Source organism: Heterodontus francisci, chromosome 11 (assembly GCF_036365525.1).
Source record: "Heterodontus francisci isolate sHetFra1 chromosome 11, sHetFra1.hap1, whole genome shotgun sequence".
NCBI lineage: Eukaryota > Metazoa > Chordata > Chondrichthyes > Heterodontiformes > Heterodontidae > Heterodontus > Heterodontus francisci.
In genome coordinates, this window is record NC_090381.1 from 119587737 (window position 1) to 119606922 (window position 19186).

General features: G+C 50.8%; 1 protein-coding gene across 11 annotated transcripts in view; it reads right to left on the bottom strand.

Moving 5' to 3' along the window:
- The window catches only part of lpp (LIM domain containing preferred translocation partner in lipoma), a 621439-nt gene that overhangs the window by 461643 nt on the left and 140610 nt on the right, over positions 1-19186 (bottom strand). The gene's annotated exons all lie outside the window — the stretch shown is intronic.

Here is a 19186-nt window from a genome sequence, read left to right on the forward strand (position 1 = left end):
ATGTCCCACCCTTCATCCCTGGTGAGCTCCTCCTTCCCCACCTGCACCATCTGGGGGAGGTAAAGACGGGGCTCACCCCAGTCCCGCTCGGTCTTCGGGAGAACAGCCTCCGACACGTCTACTCCTTCCGCCGCCAGTTATTCATGCAGCTGGCGCGGGAGGAGGTGACAGAGGGCCACTTTAATGTAGAATTCCAGGGGACGGCCTACCGCGTCTTCTGGACCTTGGACGGGGTGCGGTGCCATGTCTGTAAGGGGGTGGGGCATGTTCGTAAGAACTGCCCCAACCTCCCGGCTGCCAACTCCAACTCAGCGGCCCAGGGTGGCGACGCTGCACCTCCTCCCACCCCCACTACACCACCACCAGATACCATTCAGTCGGTACCGGAGGCTGTGGTTTTCACGGCCTCCGGCAGGGAGAGGGGTGACCGTCCAAGTGGAAGGAAGGCGCGGAGGAGAAATAAACATCGAGAGGCGCGTCCCCTGGATATCATGACACTACCCGAGCCTGAGCTCAGCCCAAGGCCCGATCTCGGGAAGTCAACTTGCCCCAGGGCTGGGCTCAGGCCCAGGGTGAATAAGAAAAAGGAGAGTGTGGAGGTGGAGGCCTCTGATGATATGGAGGTCTCTGAGCCTCCGCACACAACTGGAAAAAGAGGAGAAGGCACCCCTCCACAGAGGTAACGAGGGGCCCTGAGGCGCAGGGCTCATTTGTTGGAGGGGAGCTGTCTCCTGTTTCGGGTCCCCAGGTTTCCCCTACCGCCACCACCAAGGCTGCAAAGTCCGGGCAGGTGCTCCCAATTCCTCAGGATGGAGGGAAGGGGATGGCCCCGGTACATGAGGCCCCTCCTGAAGGAGTAAGTGGGGCCCTGCTTGTGGTGGGGGAGCCTGGGGAAGCCGCCCATTCTGCCACTGCTACTGGGTCGGGTGTCCTGAATGAAGGGGAGGGCGAGGCCCCAGAGGGTCGGGCCTCCCAGCCGGAGTCCACCACCAACCAGGAGACACCCGACCCAGTTATAACTGAGAATGCTGCCCCACCTGCTGGGCCTGTGGGTGCTGGCGGAGCGGGAGATAGCCTCCTCCCTCCGCCTCCAATCTCGGCTCCGGCTGGTTTCCCGGAGTCGGGAACTTCTGTCTCCCCTGGACCACTCATTGCCCTGGGGACGGAGGTGGAGGGGGGTCCTGAGCCGCTGGTGCCTACAGGCTCCAGTTTCACAATAGAACCCAGAGAGGACTCCTCCGCCATCGATCCTGGGGGTGGGATCGTGACGGAGGCGGGACCAGCTGGCGCGGCCGGGACGTCCGCCCCACAGTGTGTGGTGGATGTGTTGGCCGCTGGCGGTGACGACCCGGAGGAGGATGGGGATTCGGTGCGGGGCACGGAGGATGATCTTGATTCCATCGCCAGTGAGGTGGTGGAGTCCCTCGTGCCTCCCACTGAATCTCCTCTCATCCCCACGGCGGAACTCCGGGATTTCCTCGCGGCTTGCAGGGGTTGCCGCAATAAAGTTCAGCTGGCCCTCGACCGTTGGTCGAATCTGGCGCTGATCATCCAGTCCGTCCGTGCCGCCCTTAAGATAGCGGGCAAGCGCGCGGACGTGAAACTGGTTGAGAGGCGCCGTTTTAATGTGTTCCTCAATGGGTTGCTGGGGGAGTGGAGGGCCAGGTGCACTTCCACTCCCTCCTCACAGTGAGCTGTTGGTGACGGGTTTTAAGTACCTTTGACATGAAGATAACCATAGCCAGCCTCAACATCAACGGCAGCAGAGGGGCTCACCGCAGATTTCACAATCTCTCAGTCCTTAGGGAAGGGAGATACGCGGTGAGCTTTCAGCAGGAAACCCACACCGTTCCGGGAGACGAAGCCACCTGGCTCCTGGAGTGGCAGGGTGGGGTCTACATGAGTCACCTCACCCCTATTTCTAGTGGGGTGGCTATCTTGTTGGCCCCGACTTTTCAGCCGGAGATCTTGGGGGTCAAGGAGCTAGTGCCGGGCCGCTTGCTCCACCTCGCCGTTCGCCTGGGTAGCGTGCCGCTCCACTTTGTGAATGTGTACGCGCCCAGGCCCGGCGCTTTGCAAGCGCGCTTCTTTGAAGAAGTGTCCGCTCTCTTGAGCTCCATCGATAGCGGCGAGTGCATCATCCTCGGGGGGGATTTTAACTGCACCCTCGAGGTGGGGGATCGCTCCGGTCCCCAGCGCGGCCAAGCGTCGGTGGAGAAGTTGAGGGGACTGATCAGCTCCCTTAACTTGGTGGACGTCTGGCGGAATCTCCATCCCGACTCCAGCGCCTTCACGTGGAGGTCTGGAGGAGGGGGGTCGCGAATCGACCGCCTCTACATTTCGCAGGCGTACGTCACCCGCGTTTCGGCGGCCTCCATGCGGCTGGTGCCGTGCTCGGACCACCGCCTGGTGTGGGCGGAGTTCACTCCGCTCCGCACGCGGGCGGGGTCCGCGTACTGGCACTTTAACAACCGGCTGCTGGAGGACGTGCGGTTTCGGGACTCGTTCTGTCGATTCTGGGCCGACTGGAGAAGGAAGCAGGGGGGCTTCCCCTCCTTGAGGCTATGGTGGGATGTGGGCAAGACTCACATCCGCGTCTTCTGTCAGGAGTACGCGAAGGGGTCGACCAAAAGGCGGGAAGCCGAGATCGGGCGCCTTGAGAGGGAGGTGCTCGACTTGGAATCCCGCCTCGGTCATGCCGTCGCGGACCCGGCCCTGTGGCAGGCGTACAAAGAGAAGAAGGGCGCGCTGAGGAACCTGCAGCAGAAGGGTCCCGAGGCGCGTACGTGAGGTCGCGGATCCAGATCCTGCAAGATTTGGACCGCGCCTCACCCTTCTTCTACTCGCTGGAAAAATGGCGGGGGGTCCGTAAGCAGCTCGTTGAGCTGCTGGCCGACGACGGATCCTCCATCACGGATCCGGAGGGAATGGGCCTCCTGGTCCGGACGTATTACAGTGCGTTGTTCTCTCCGGATCCGTCCAGTGAGGATGCGCGCAGAGTTTTGTGGGAGGACCTGCCGCAGGTCAGCCCGGAGGGCGCCGAAGGATTGGAGGCTCCGCTCACGTTGGCGGAGCTGACTGGCGCCCTCCACCAGCTCTCGAGGGGCAAATCCCCAGGGCTGGATGGGTTGACCGTGGAGTTCCTCAGGGCGTTCTGGGATGTCCTGGGGGACGATTACGCGGGGGTCCTGGGGGAAAGCCTGGCGACCGGGGAGATGCCCCTCTCGTGGCGCAGGGCGGTCATCGTCCTGCTGCCGAAGAGGGGCGATCTCCGCCTGCTTAAAAACTGGCGTCCGGTCTCCCTCCTCAGCACGGATTATAAGATCTTTGCCCGGGCTATGTCTACCCGCCTGGGCTCCGTGCTGGCCCACATGATCCACCCCGACCAGTCCTACACAGTCCCGGGCCGGTCCATCCAGGACAACATCCACCTGGTCCGGGACCTGATCCATCTTTCCCAGAGGACTGGTCAGTCGGTCGCCTTTCTCTCCCTCGATCAGGAGAAGGCGTTCGACAGGGTGGATCACGATTACCTTTTCGGGACTCTGCGCGCTTTCGGACTCGGGCCGCATTTCGTGGCCCGGGTCCGACTTTTATACGCCGCCGCAGAGTGTCTAATCAAGGTTAACGGGTCCTTGACGGCGCCCCTTCGATTTGGGAGAGGAGTGCGTCAGGGGTGCCCCATGTCCGGCCAATTGTATACCATCTGCGTGGAGCCCTTCCTGTGCCTGCTTCGCAGGAGGTTGACGGGATTGGCTCTGCGCGAGCCGGCCATGCGGGTCGTCCTCTCGGCTTACGCCGACGACGTGCTCCTCGCAATCACAGATCCCGTTGACTTGCGGAGGATGCGCGACTGCCAGCAGACCTTTTCTGCCGCGTCCTCCGCGAGGATCAATTGGGAGAAATGTTCCGGACTCCTGGTTGGTCAGTGGCGGGTGGACTCCCTGCCGGAGGAGATGACACCTTTTGCGTGGAGCACCACGCACCTCCTCTATCTGGGAGTCCACCTTAGCCCCGCTGAGGAAGCCTGGCCGGCAAACTGGCAGGAGTTGGAGGCGAAAGTCACCGCTCGGCTGGGGCGCTGGACAGGACTGCTCCGAGTGCTTTCCTACAGGGGCCGAGCGTTGGTCATAAACCAACTGGTGGCCTCCATGCTGTGGTACCGGTTGGTCACTTTGGCCCCGCCCCCTGTATTTGCCACCAAGATCCAGAAGAAACTCGTCGATTTCTTCTGGGGCAAGAGGAAACACTGGGTCTCTGCCGCGGTCCTGAGTCTCCCGATCGAGGAGGGCGGTCAGTCGCTGGTGTGCGTCCGCACCCAGGCTGCGACTCTCCGCCTTCGGACCCTGCAGAGATACCTGTACGTCGAGCGTCCTCCCAGATGGTGTGCGCTGGCGACGTATTTTTTCCGCCAGTGTCACTGCCTTCAAGACGACACGCAGCTCCCGGTGGAGTCCGTTAGCCGCGCCTCTCTGAGGGAGTTGCCTGTCTTTTACCGGGATCTTTTCCGAGTCTGGAACATGGTCGCCTCCAGTCAGGGCGCTCCCCCGCCGGCGGAGGAGAGCGCCTCGGCTGTCCGGGCGGCCGACTCCGGGGACGGTCCGGCGGGCGGAGGAGTAGCCGAAACCCCCGGGGCGCCCCTCACTGCGGGTGGCGAGGGGGCTCGGGAGTGCGGAGCGCTCCCGGCCGAGTTGACCCCCGCTCGGCCGGAACTGCTCATCGGACCCAGGCCCCGAAACCCTCCTCGGGAGCCGGTCCCGCACAACCCGAGCCGCCTCTCGGAAATGCCCTCCGTGCCATTCCAATCGGCGCGGAGGGGTTTCCTGTCCGGGCTGTTCCTGCACACTCTCCACTTCCTCGCCCTCGTCAGCCGGCCGGACACGCCCTGGCGGTCCGCGTTGCCATCTGGCGGCGAGGGGAAACCCCGATGGAGGTCTCTCTACGCGGGAGTCTTCCCCTTTACATCGGGGACCTGGGGTGGAGGGTGCTGCACAGAGCAGTCCCGTGCAATAGGCTTTTAAGTAGGTTCACGGACTCCCAGGCCAGCTGTACTTTCTGCGGCCTGGACGAGTCCGTGTTCCACGTTTATACGGAGTGTGCGAGGTTGCAGCCCCTATTTGAGTATCTGAAGGGGCTGCTCCTCAAATTCTGGCTGCACTTCAGTCCCACGCTCCTGATCTTTGGGCACCCGGTGCGGAGGGGCTCGGGCCGGGGGGAGGATCTCCTCGTCGGTCTGCTCCTGGGCCTGGCCAAGGTGGCAATTCACAGGTCCAGGTTGCGGGCCGTCGGGGGGTCCGTCCTCCCCGATTGCCTGCCCCTCTTCCGCGGTTACGTTCGCGCCCGGGTGTCCCTGGAAAAGGAGCATGCGGTGTCCGCCGGTACGCTTGAGGCCTTCCGCGACCGGTGGGCACCGCAGGGACTGGAGTGCATCGTCGACGCCGAGAATGGCATTTTAATTTGAGTTTTTTTGTTTATTTATCTGTTTTAATAAAGTTATTTTAAAACTGTAAATATGTACATAAAGGGGGCCTGAGGAATAAAGGCCCCCTCGATGTGAAAAATATAAAAGGGGCCTGGGGTATAAAGGTCACCTTGTGAAAAAAAAAAAAAACGGGGGTTCGATACAGAGTAAAGCTCCCTCTACACTGTAAAAAAAAAAGAAAAAAAAAAAAAAAAAAAAAAAAAAAAAAACGGGGTTAGATACAGAGTAAAGCTCCCTCTACACTGTCCCCATCAAACACTCCCAGGACAAGTACAGCACGGGGTTAGATACAGAGTAAAGCTCCCTCTACACTGTCCCCATCAAACACTCCCAGGACAGGTACAGTACGGGGTTAGATACAGAGTAAAGCTCCCTCTACACTGTCCCCATCAAACACTCCCAGGACAGGTACAGCACGGGGTTAGATACAGAGTAAAGCTCCCTCTACACTGTCCCGCCAATGAGCCGAAGCTCCATTTTCACAGGAGCACTGAACAGAATTCTGTTGAACTGCTGCTCATTTGATCCAATATGATAATAGAATAAAGGTATTTTTAGAAAATGATAACCTGAGCAGCTATACACAGGTGATCGATGTGGCATTACGCAGATATTGAAAGCTTGCTTGTTTAACCTCTGTACTTTAAATCAATAGATTTTTAAATTGAATTCAGTTCATCGCCTAGTCCATATGTTGACTATAAATTGCCAGAAATGCAGCAGATGGCAGTTTATAGGAAGGAGCTGAATGGCGATTCCAAGCAGCTGGAATGGCAGCTAGATGCTGCAGTGGGAACAGGAGAGCAGGAGTTACACTTCTAGATGCTGATGACAGCACAAAGCTGATAGCAGCTTTGAAACATTACTGAATCAAATGGTCCAGAGTGTTGCTGAACAGACAGAAAGCAGAGGCACAATCTGGATCCTACTAAACATCGATTCAGATATCAAGTATATGAAGAGGGTGCGCAGTACAGATATGATTTGATACTTCATTGGCACATCTGACAGTGCAGCGCTCCCTCAGTACTGACCCTCCGACAGTGCAGCACTCCCTCAGTACTGACCCTCCGTCGGTGCAGCACTCCCTCAGTACTGACCCTCCGACATTGCAGCACTCCATGACTGGACTGGCTCTGTTTTCTTGGTTTATGGGCTCAAGTCTCTGGAGAGAGGCTTGAACACATGATCCTTATAACGGTCATGTGCTACCACCAAGCCAATCTCCAGTGCCAGCCAGATGTGCATTTCTCAGTCCAGCTACTGGAGGCTCAACAGGACCAGGAACAGATGATTTTTTTCTGACACGAGTTTTCTTAGAAGCGTCTTCATTGCCACTGAGATCAGCCTATCAGGCCTGGCAGATTATCTGTTATTTGCAGCTTGGTCTCCACGAATTCAGCAACTGTGCCAGTGTGTAAAATATGAGAGGCAACATGAGGCAATCGGGAGAGAACATGCCGTATGATTTCCTCTCATGAATCAGACAGTTTGATGCACTTTATTCACCAGTGTTATCTCCAAGGAAGATAAGCAAGTTAACTGAATTATCTGGAAAGCACAATGTGCTCCCAGGGTCTCCCTTCCTCAAAGAAGAGAACAAAGAAAATTACAGCACAGGAACAGGCCCTTCGGCCCTCCAAGCCTGCGCTGATCCAGATCCTCTATCTAAACATGTCACCTATTTTCCAAGGGTCTGTCTCTCTTTGCTTCCTGCCCATTCATGTATCTGTCTAGATACATCTTAAAAGACGCTATCGTGCCCGCGTCTACCACTTCCGCTGGCAACGCGTTCCAGGCACCCACCACCCTCTGCGTAAAGAGCTTTCCACGCATATCCCCCCTAAACTTTTCCCCTCTCACTTTGAACTCGTGACCCCTAGTAATTGAATCCCCCACTCTGGGAAAAAGCTTCTTGCTATCCACCCTGTCTATACCTCTCATGATTTTGTACACCTCAATCAGGTCCCCCCTCAACCTCCGTCTTTCTAATGAAAATAATCCTAATCTACTCAACCTCTCTTCATAGTTAGCGCCCTCCATACCAGGCAACATCCTGGTGAACCTCCTCTGCACCCTCTCCAAAGCATCTACATCCTTTTGGTAATGTGGCGACCAGAACTGCACGCAGTATTCCAAATGTGGCCGAACCAAAGTCTTATATAACATGACCTGCCAACCCTTGTACTCAATACCCCGTCCGATCAAGGAAAGCAAGCCGTATGCCTTCTTGACCACTCTATTGACCTGCGTTGCCACCTTCAGGGAACAATGGACCTGAACACCCAAATCTCTCTGTCCATCAATTTTCCCCAGGACTTTTCCATTTGCTGTATAGTTCACTCTTGAATTGGATCTTCCAAAATGCATCACCTCGCATTTGCCCTGATTGAACTCCATCTGCCATTTCTCTGCCCAACTCTCCAGTCTATCTATATTCTGCTGTATTCTCTGACAGTCCCCTTCACTATCTGCTACTCCACCAATCTTAGTGTCGTCTGCAAACTTGCTAATCAGACCACCTATACTTTCCTCCAAATCATTTATGTATATCACAAACAACAGTGGTCCCAGCACGGATCCCTGTGGAACACCACTGGTCACACGTCTCCATTTCGAGAAACTCCCTTCCACTGCTACTCTCTGTCTCCTGTTGCCCAGCCAGTTCTTTATCCATCTAGCTAGTACACCCTGGACCCCATGCGACTTCACTTTCTCCATCAGCCTACCATGGGGAACCTTATCAAACGCCTTACTGAAGTCCATGTATATGACATCTACAGCCCTTCCCTCATCAATCAACTTTGTCACTTCCTCATCAATGGAACCAAGGAAACCATGCTAATGTCAGCTCTTCCTAGGAGCCTGTACAAGCACAGTGGACCAAATGGCCTCCTTCTGTGCTGTTTTATTCTATGATTTCATTGGCTGTTTGCTGTAACCATGAAAAGCTGCATTCGCTACAATAACTACTTTTCAAACAGTAACTCACAGCCTGTGAATTACTTTGTGATGTCCTACGAATGTGATTAGGCACTCAATAAATTAATATGGCTCGGCTGGTGTACTGGTTAGTGTTACGACCAGGTACAAAATGTGTCTGGGGTTCTTTTGCTGTCTTCCCCTGGTCTTATTCTAACAGGGTTTAAATTTAAACACACTGTTTTCTGAGCTCCCTGTAGGGGTGGTAGAGGCAGGAACCCTCACAACATTTAGGAAGTATTTAGATGAGCACTTGAAACACCATAGAATACAAGGCTACGGGCCAAGTGCTGGAAAATGGGATTAGAATAGATGCTTGATGGCCGGCACGGACACGATGGGCCGAAGGGCCTATTTCTGTGCTGTATAACTCTATGACTCCCCCTTTGTGAATCCTTGTTCACAGCTTTCCATTTATAAGGCAAAGAAATGAGCACAAACAGGATTCCTTAATTTAAAGAGAAATTTATTAAACCTTAAACTCAAATACGGTTAATGCCTACAGATATGCAACGCACCCACGCTAGCATGCACACACAATACATACATGCAAATAAGGACAGAAAAGAGGAGAGAAAAATATAGTAGGGAGGGGTTTCAGGCAATATCAGAAGAGTTTCTTGTTTACTGTGCTTTGAGCACACTTGATTGTAGGCAGTCTTGCTGTTCATCGGGGCCCAGTGTTCTTCTTAAACCTTGTTCACATCGGAAACATTCTCTCTTTGAGGTTCACGTGTTTTCACAAGATTCAGTTCCGTGGGAACGAGACCGAGACAGGCAGGACTGGAGGTGTTCTCAGTCCAGGAGAAGAATGCTTTCTTATTTCAAACACTCTTTTGGAAGGTCAAATTCCAACAGCCAGCTAATCATGTGACTAAAACTGGTCTGACCACTTCTTCTGTGTTTGTGGATTCTTAGCAGTCAACCTGGAATGCTAGCTCCCCCCACCTTCAACGTCTAGTAATTGAAAGTCCATTGTTGGCTGAATGGGTCAGGGCATGGACCTTTGTCTGTTGTTCCAACACTGGCCGGAATTTTACGCCGCCCCAGCGGGTCAGATGGTGGTGTGGGGACGGCGTAAAATTGAGCAGCAGGCTCCGGGAGGCCTACCCGCCCCGATTCCGCTTCCGAACAAGTTTATGGAGGTCCGGCAGTGGGGCGGGTGGTAAACGGTCTGCCTGCCCGAGTCCAACCGAGACCCTTAAGCGGCCACTTAATGGCCCTCACCCACCTCCACGGGCATTTTACCCATGGCAAATGGGTGTGCTGGGGACTTGAAAGGCCGCCCAGCGATAGCTGCCGGCCTTTCCGCGCCCTGGGGGAGGGGGGGACCATGGCAGTCGGGCACAGGGTGCCACCCCCGCCTCCCAACCCATCCCCGGGATCCAAGACACCTCCCTCCCCCCAAACGACAACCTCAGATTCACCAGGGCACAACGGATCCCCCTGGTGAGGCAACCCAAACTTACCCACTCTCTCGGCTCCATGGCGTCAGCTGGGCTGCACTCCCAGCAGTGGCCACCGCTCCTGGTGGCGCTGCTGAGACTAAGAGCTGCCGACCCGCTGATTGGCCGGCAGCTCAATGAGGCAGGACCTCTTCCTTCAAGTGGGTGGAAGTCCCGCCTCAAGCCAATTAAAGCCTGGGATTCCATAAAATATGGGATGGATCCCCAGGCTGGGCGGAAGCGGGCTCGTCACCGACATTTACATTGGACTCTGGCTCCCGTCCGCCCATTGTAAAATTCTGGCCACCGTCTGTTACTGTGTAAATATCTTTCCAGTCAGGGGCTGGAATTTTAAGTAAAATTCAGCCCAGTAATACATTTTGTGCCCCACCAGTTTTGCTTTGGAGGATTCAAACAGGCTCTTTTTTTAAATTCATTCATGGGATGTGGGCGTCACTGGTTAGGCCAGCATTTATTGCCCATCCCTAATTGCCCTTGAGAAGGTGGTGGTGAGCTGCCTTCCTGAACTGCTGCAGTCCTTGTGAGGTAGGTACACCCACAGTGCTGTTAGGAAGCGAGTTCCAGGATTTTGACCCAGTGACAGTGAAGGAACGGCAATATAGTTCCAAGTCAGGATGGTGTGTGACTTGGAGGGGAACTTGCAGGTGGTCGTGTTCCCATGCATCGGCTGTCCTTGTCCTTCTAGGTGGTAGAGGTCGCAGGTTTGGAAGGTGCTGTCTAAGGAGCCTTGGTGCGTTGCTACAGTGCATCTTGTAGATGGTACACACTGCTGCCACTGTGTGTCGGTGGTGGAGGGAGTGAATGTTTGTGGATGAGGTGCCAATCAAGTGGGCTGCTTTGTCCTGGATGGTGTCGAGCTTCTTGAGTGTTGTTGGAGCTGCACCCATCCAGGCAAGTGCAGAGTATTCCATCACACTCCTGTCTCGTGCCTTGTAGATGGTGGACAGGCTTTGGAAAGTCAGGAGGTGAGTTACTCACCTCAGGATTCCTGGTCTCTGACCTGCTCTTGTAGCCATGGTTTCTATATGGCTACTCCAGTTCAGTCTCTGGACAATGGTAGCCCCCAGGATGTTGATAGTGGGGGTTCAGCGATCGTAATGCCATTGAATTTCAAGGGGAGATGGTTAGAATCTCTCTTGTTGGAGATGGTCATTGCCTGGCACTTGTGTGGTGCGAATGTTACTTGCCACTTATCAGTGCAAGCCTGGATATTGTCCAGGTCTTGCTGCATTTCTACACGGACTGCTTCAGTATCTGAGGAGTCGCGAATGGTGCTGAACATTGTGCAATCATCAGCGAACTTATGACTTTATGATTAAAGGAAGGTCATTGATGAAGCAGCTGAAGATGGTTGGGCCTAGGACACTACCCTGAGGAACTCCTGCAGTGATGTCCTGGAGCTGAGGTGATTGACCTCCAACAACCACAACCATCTTCCTTTGTGCTAGGTATGACTCCAGCCAGCAGAGGGTTTCCCCCCTGATTCCCATTGACCTCAGTTTTGCTAGGGCTCCTTGATGCCATACTCGGTCAAATGCTGCTTTGATGTCAAGGGCAGTCACTCTCACCTCACCTCAAGTTCAGCTCTTTTGCCCATGTTTGAACCAGGGGCTGAGTGGCCCTGGCGGAATCCAATGTTACAGGAACAGAGAACTGGAAGAGGTAATTCAGTCCCTCAAGACCGTCCCACCATTCAATTAGATCATGACCAATTTCTACATCAACTGCATGTACCCAACTATTTATCCCCTGTCAAGCTTACAGTACTGACCCTCAGACAATGCAGTACTCCCTCAGTACTGTCCCTCTGACAGCGCAGCGCTCCCTCAGTACTGTCCCTCTGACAGCGCAGCACTCCCTCAGTACTGACCCTCAGACAATGCAGCATTTCCTCAGTACTGCCCCTCTGACAGTGCAGCGCTCCCTCAATACTGCCCCTCTGACAGTGCAGCTGTACTGGGATCACCTCATATCAATTTAGGAAGTCTACTTCCCACCATGTCCCTGAAGGAGCTCCTGGAACCAAGATCACTAAATGCAGAGAAATATGTCACTCAATTCACTGCTGCATTGTGGGATCTTACTGTGCACAAAATGGCTGTCGCATTCTCTGTACAATCAGAGGAACTGCACACTGCGGAGTCAAGCATTACAGTGAAGGAGTGTGAGAAGTCTGAGAGACGTGGTAAGGCATTGATTAAACTCAACACGTCTTTATTCACTACTGTCAGGATATGAGGGAAGAGAACGGAATTGAGTTAAGAAAAGATATTTATATTTTATTTCAAAGAATATATTATTTTTTTAAATTGAGTTTGCAATGGAAACAGCTCACAGGGAACCGGGTATGCCTTAACCAGCTGTTACTGAAATCCTACTTTCCAAACATCCAACTGCCATTGCAGATAAACTCTCATTCTTTAAATATAAGATCCAAGTGTAAATGGAACAAGAGTTCACTGGGTTCCCGATTATAAATAGAAAGCTGCTGATAACCGAGACGGACTTACAGACTGAAATACAATCAAACAGCTCAAATACTGTCGCTGCCAGGAACAGGGGACTGACGGTCACAACTCAACCAAATGTAGAGATCAACATAACAACCCTGAAACAACCCCCCACCCACTGTCCAGTTAATAAAAGCCCCCCAGGATACAAATAATAAACGTTCCCACTGTACATTTAATAAACTCCCCAATGTAAATTGAATAACCTCCCCCACTGTACACTTAAAAAATTACCCCTGTATATTTAATAAACTTCCCATATACGTTTAATAAACTCCCCACTGTACATTGAATAAAATCCCCCATTGTACATTTAATAAAATTCCCCCCACTGCACATTTAATAAAATTCACCCACTATACATTTAATAAACTGCCATTCACTGTACATTTAATAAACTCCCCCATTGGATATTTAATAAACTGCCATTCACTGTACATTTAATAAACTCCCCCATTGGACATTTAATAAACTCCACCCACTGTTCATTTAATAAACTCCACCCACTGTACATTAAATAAACTCCACCCACGATGCATTAAATAAACTCCACCCACGATACATTAAATAAACTCCACCCACTGTACATTAAATAAACTCCACCCACGATACATTAAATAAACTCCACCCACTGTACATTAAATAAACTCCACCCACGATGCATTAAATAAACTCCACCCACGATACATTAAATAAACTCCACCCACGATGCATTAAATAAACTCCACCCACGATACATTAAATAAACTCCACCCACGATGCATTAAATAAACTCCACCCACGATACATTAAATAAACTCCACCCACGATGCATTAAATAAACTCCACCCACGATGCATTAAATAAACTCCACCCACGATGCATTAAATAAACTCCACCCACGATACATTAAATAAACTCCACCCACGATGCATTAAATAAACTCCACCCACAATGCATTGAATAAACTCCACCCACGATACATTAAATAAACTCCACCCACGATACATTAAATAAACTCCACCCACGATACATTAAATAAACTCCACCCACGATGCATTAAATAAACTCCACCCACGATGCATTAAATAAACTCCACCCACGATACATTAAATAAACTCCACCCACGATGCATTAAATAAACTCCATTCACTGTATATTAAATAAACTCCCCCATTGGACATTTAATAAACTCCACCCACTGTACATTTAATAAACTCCACCCACTGTACATTTAATAAACTCCACCCACGATACATTTAATAAACTCCCCCATTGGACATTCAATAAACTCCACCCACTGTGCGTTTAATAAACTCCCCCATTGGACATTTAATAAACTCCACCCACTGTTCATTTAATAAACTCCACCCACTGTGCGTTTAATAAACTCCCCCATTGGACATTTAATAAACTCCACCCACTGAACATTTAATAAACTCCACCCACTGTTCATTTAATAAACTCCACCCACTGTGCGTTTAATAAACTCCCCCATTGGACATTTAATAAACTCCATTCACTGTACATTTAATAAACTCCCCCATTGGACATTTAATAAACTCCACCCACTGCATATTCAATAAACTCCACCCACTGCATATTCAATAAACTCCCCCATTGGACATTTAATAAACTCCACCCACTGAACATTTAATAAACTCAACCCACTGTTCATTTAATAAACTCCACCCACTGTGCGTTTAATAAACTCCCCCATTGGACATTTAATAAACTCCATTCACTGTACATTTAATAAACTCCCCCATTGGACATTTAATAAACTCCACCCACTGCATATTCAATAAACTCCACCCACTGCATATTCAATAAACTCCCCCATTGGACATTTAATAAACTCCACCCACTGAACATTTAATAAACTCCACCCACTGTTCATTTAATAAACTCCACCCACTGCATATTCAATAAACTCCACCCACTGTGCGTTTAATAAACTCCACCCACTGTACATTTAATGACCCCGCAGTATACACCGGTCAGTGTCCCTGCAGATTATACCGGTCAGTGTACCCCGCAGGTTATACCAGACACTGTCCCCCACAGTATATACCAGTCACTGTCCCCCGCAGTACATACCAGTCAGTGTCCCCGTCAGTATATACTGGTCAGTGTCCTCGCAGTGTATATCGGTCAGTGTCCCCCGCAGTGTAAACCGGTCAGTGTCCCCGGTAGTATATGCTGGATATTGTCCCCCACAGTATATACCAGTCACTGTCCCCCGCAGTATATACCGGTCAGTGTCCCCGGCAGTATATACCCGTAAGTGTCCCCAGCAGTGTATATCGGTCAGTGTCCCCCACAGTGTATATCGGTCAGTGTCCCCCACAGTGTATACCAATCACTGTCCCCCGCAGTATATACTGGTCAGTGTCCCCGGCAGTATATACCGGTCAGTGTCCTCGCAATTTCTACTGGTCAGCATCCCCCGAAGTCTATTTACGAGTCTCTGTCCCCGCAGTATACACCAGTCAGTGTCCCCCGCAATATATACACCAGTCTCTGTCCCCGCAGTATATACCAGTCAGTGTCACCCCAGTAAATACCGGTCACTGGCCCCCGCAGTATATGCCAATCGCTGTCCCCGCAGTATATACCGGTCAGCGTCCCCCGCAGTATATACACCAGTCTCTGTCCCCGCACTATATACTGGTCAGCATCCTCACAGTATATACCAGTCACTGTCCCCCGCGGTATATACTGGTCACTGTCCCCGCAGTATCTACACTGATCAGAATCCTGCAGTATACATACCAATTAGTGTTCCTGCAGTATATACAGCAGTCAGAGTCCCCGCAGCATATACACAGGTCAGTGTCCTACAGTATATACACTGGCCAGTGTCCCTGATGTATATACACTTGTCAGAGTCCCACAGTATATACACAGGTCAGCATCCCACACAATATTCTGGGACTGTTGATCCATAGGACTATTTATCTCATGTTGCAATCGCACTGTATCTTTCTAAATGCTACAGAAATAAAATGTTTACCCTCAAAAGCACGAATAAGCCCGGGGTCCATGCCCCAGTCCTTGAGCTAGTTAATGAGGAGGACTTCGCAGGGTCAACTGGGCAGGGTGTGCCTTTATCACATCTGGTGCCTAGGTTGATGTTAAGTGATCCTTCCAATTTTTTTTCTTATTTGACTCATCTGCTGCATTTTGGTATAAATGAGTAGCTTGTGAGGCCATTTCAGAGGCAGTTCAGAATCAAGAGGGGAGAGCGAATTTTAGTAAAATAAGGCAGGATCTGGCCAAGGTAGACTGGAAAGAGTTACTTGTCGGGAAATCTACAGAACAGCAGTGGGGGGCATTCCAAAAGGCAATGGGGAGGGTACAGGCCCAACATGTTCCCTCCAGGGTAATAGGTAGGAGCAACAAGCCCAAAGAACCATGGATGACCAGAAACATTCAGGGTACGATGAGAAGGAAAAGAGAGGCTTTTAGCAAATACAAGGAGAGCAAATCAATGGAAGCATTAGTGGAGTACAGAAAGTGTAGGATGGAGCTTAAGAAAGCAATTAGGAGAGCAAAGAGGGGATATGAGAAAGCTCTGGCTGGGAAAAGTAGGGAAAATCCCAAGATATTCTATAAGTATATCAATGGGAAGAGGATAACCAGGGAAAGAGTAGGACCCGTTAGGGACCAAGGGGGAAATCTGTGGGTAGAGCCAGAGGACATTGGTAGGGTGTTGAATGAATACTTCACATCTGTCTTCACCCAAGAGAAAGAGGATGTAGATATGGAACTCAGAGAGAGAGACTGTGAGGTTCTTGAGAAAATTGTCATAGGGAGTGACAAGGTATTGGAGGTTTTGGAAGGCTTCAAAGTGGACAAATCTCCAGGTCCGGACGATTTGTGTCCCAGGATGCTGTGGGAGGCGAGGGTGGAGATTGCAGGGGCTCTGACACAATTTTTAATTCCTCTCTGGCCACGGGGGAGGTGCCAGAGGACTGGAGAACAGCTAATGTGGTCCCACTATTTAAGAAAGGTTGTAGAGATAAGCCAAGGAACTACAGACCAGTGAGTCTCATGTCAGTGGTAGGGAAACTATTGGAGAAAATTCTGAAGGAGAGAATCTTTCACCACTTGAAGAGGCAAAATTTGATTAGGAATAGTCAGCATGGCTTTGTCAGAGGGAGGCCATGCCTAACAAATTTGATTGAATTTTTTGAGCATGTGACCAGGTGTGTAGATGAGGGTAGTGCAGTTGATGTAGTTTACATGGATTTCAGCAAAGCCTTTGACAAGGTCCCACATGGGAGACTTATCAAGAAAGAAAATGCACATGGGATATAAGGTAACTTGATAAGGTGGATTCAAAATTGGTTTAGCTGTAGGAGAGAGAGAGTGATGACAGACGGCTGTTTCAGTGACTGGAAGCCAGTGTCCAGTGGCGTACCACAGGGATCAGTGCTGGGTCCCTATTGTTTGTCATTTATATAAACGACATCGATGACTATGTGGGGGGTAGGATCAGTAAGTTCGCGGATGACACAAAGATTGGCCGAGTGGTTAACAGTGAGGTGGAGTGTCTTAGGTTACAGGAAGATATAGACGGGATGGTCAAATGGGCAGAAAAGTGGCAGATGGAATTTAACGCTGAAAAGTGTGAGGTGATACACTTTGGAAGGAGTAATGTGACATGGAAGTATTCGATGAATGGCCTGACACTGGGAAGTTCCGAGGAACAAAGTGACCTTGGCGTGTTTGTCCATAGATCTCTGAAGGCAGAAGGGCAGGTTAATCGGGTGGTGAAAAAGGCATATGGGACACTTGCCTTTATCAATCGAGGCATAGATTACAAAAGCAGGGAGGTCATGTTGCAGTTGTACAGAACTTTGGTAAGGCCACAGCTGGAGTACTGTGTGCAATTCTGGTCGCCACATTATAGGAAGGATGTGATTGCATTGGAGGGGGTGCAGAGGCGATTCACCAGGATGGATGGAACATTTAAGCTATGAGGAGAGGTTGGATAGGCTTGGGTTGTTTTCGCTGGAGCAGAGAAGTCTGAGGGGTGACCTGATCGAGGTGTACAAGATTATGAGGGGCATGGACAGGGTGGATAGGGAGCAGCTGTTCCCCTTAGTTGAAGGGTCAGTTAGGAGGGGTCACAAGTTTAAGGTGAGAGCCGGGAGGTTTAAGGGGGATTTGAGGAAGAACTTCTTTACCCAGAGGGTGATGACAGTCTGGAATGCCCTGCCTGGGAGGGTGGTAGAGGCGGGTTGCCTCACATCCTTTAAAAAGTATCTGGATGAGCACCTGGCACGTCATAACATTCAAGGCTACGGGCCAAGTGCTGGCAAATGGGATTAGATAGACAGGTCAGGTGTCTTTAATGCATCGGTGCAGACTCGATGGGCCGAAGGGCCTCTTCTGCACTGTATTAATCTGTGATTCTGTGAACCACATTGCTGCAGGTCCAGTGTCATACATAGGCCAGACCAGATATGGACGGCAGATTTCCTTCTCTAAAGGACATTAGTGAACCAGATGGGTTTTTATGGCAATCCAGTAGTTTCATGGTCACCATTACTGAGGCTAGCTTTTCATTCCAGATTTATTTAATTAATTGAATGTGGGATTTGAACTCATGTTTCCAGTTTTTAGTCTATGCCTCTGGATTACTAGTCCAGTAACATGCTCCCATTCCTTTACAAGCCAGGAGCAGCACCAGGCATACCTAAAAACAAGGTGCCAGCCTAGTGAAGCTACAACACAGGACTACATGCATGCTAAACAGCGGAAGCAGCATGCTACAAAAAGCTAAGTGATCCCACAACCAACAGACCAGACCAAAACTCTGCACTGCTGCCAAATCCAGTTGTGAATGGTGGTGGTCAATTAAATAACCAACAGGAGGGGGAGACTCCATAAACATCCCTCGCCGCAGTGCTGCAGGAGCCCAGCATGTCAGTGCAAAAGACAAGTGTGTGCAACCATCTTCAACCAGAAGTGTTGATTGGATGATCTATCTTGGCCTCCTCCTGAGGTCTCCATCTTCACAGATGCCAGTCTTTAGCCAATTTGATTCATTCTGCGTGATATCAAGAAACAGCTGAAGGCACTAGATACAGCAAAGGCTATGGGCCCTAACAACATTCCAGCTGTAGAAGTGAAGACCTGTGCTCCAGAACTTGCTGCGCCCCTAACCAAGCTGTTCCAGTACAGCTACAACACTGGCATCTACCTGACGATGTGGAAAATTGCCCAGGTATGTCCTGTTCAATCCAATTTGGCCAATTACCATCCCATTTGTTTACTCTCAATCATCAGCAAAGTAATGGAAGGTGTCGTTGACAGGGCTATCAAGCAATATTTACACAGAAATAACCTGTTCACTGACGCTCAGTTTGGTTTTTGCCAGGGTAACTCAGCTCCTGACCTCATTATAGCCTTGGTCCAAACATGGACAGAAGAGTTGAACTCGAGGTGCGGTGAGAGTGGCTGCCCTTGACACAAAGCAACTTTTAAAATCAGGGATGCTCAAGAGGCCAGAATTGGAGGAATGTAGATGTCTCGGAGGGAATATGTGGCAGGGACTGACAGCAATGGTTGTAATCTTCCAAATGTTTAACTGGAAGAAAAATCTGCTCATCCAATTCAGGATATTGGAAAAGAAGCGTGATAAATCAGAGACAGTGCAGGGTCAAGAACAGTGGTGATGAAGAGAGCTGAGTGTCATCAGGGTACATGTGGAACCTGATGTATTTTCAGATGATGTTGTCAAGGGTCAGCATGTA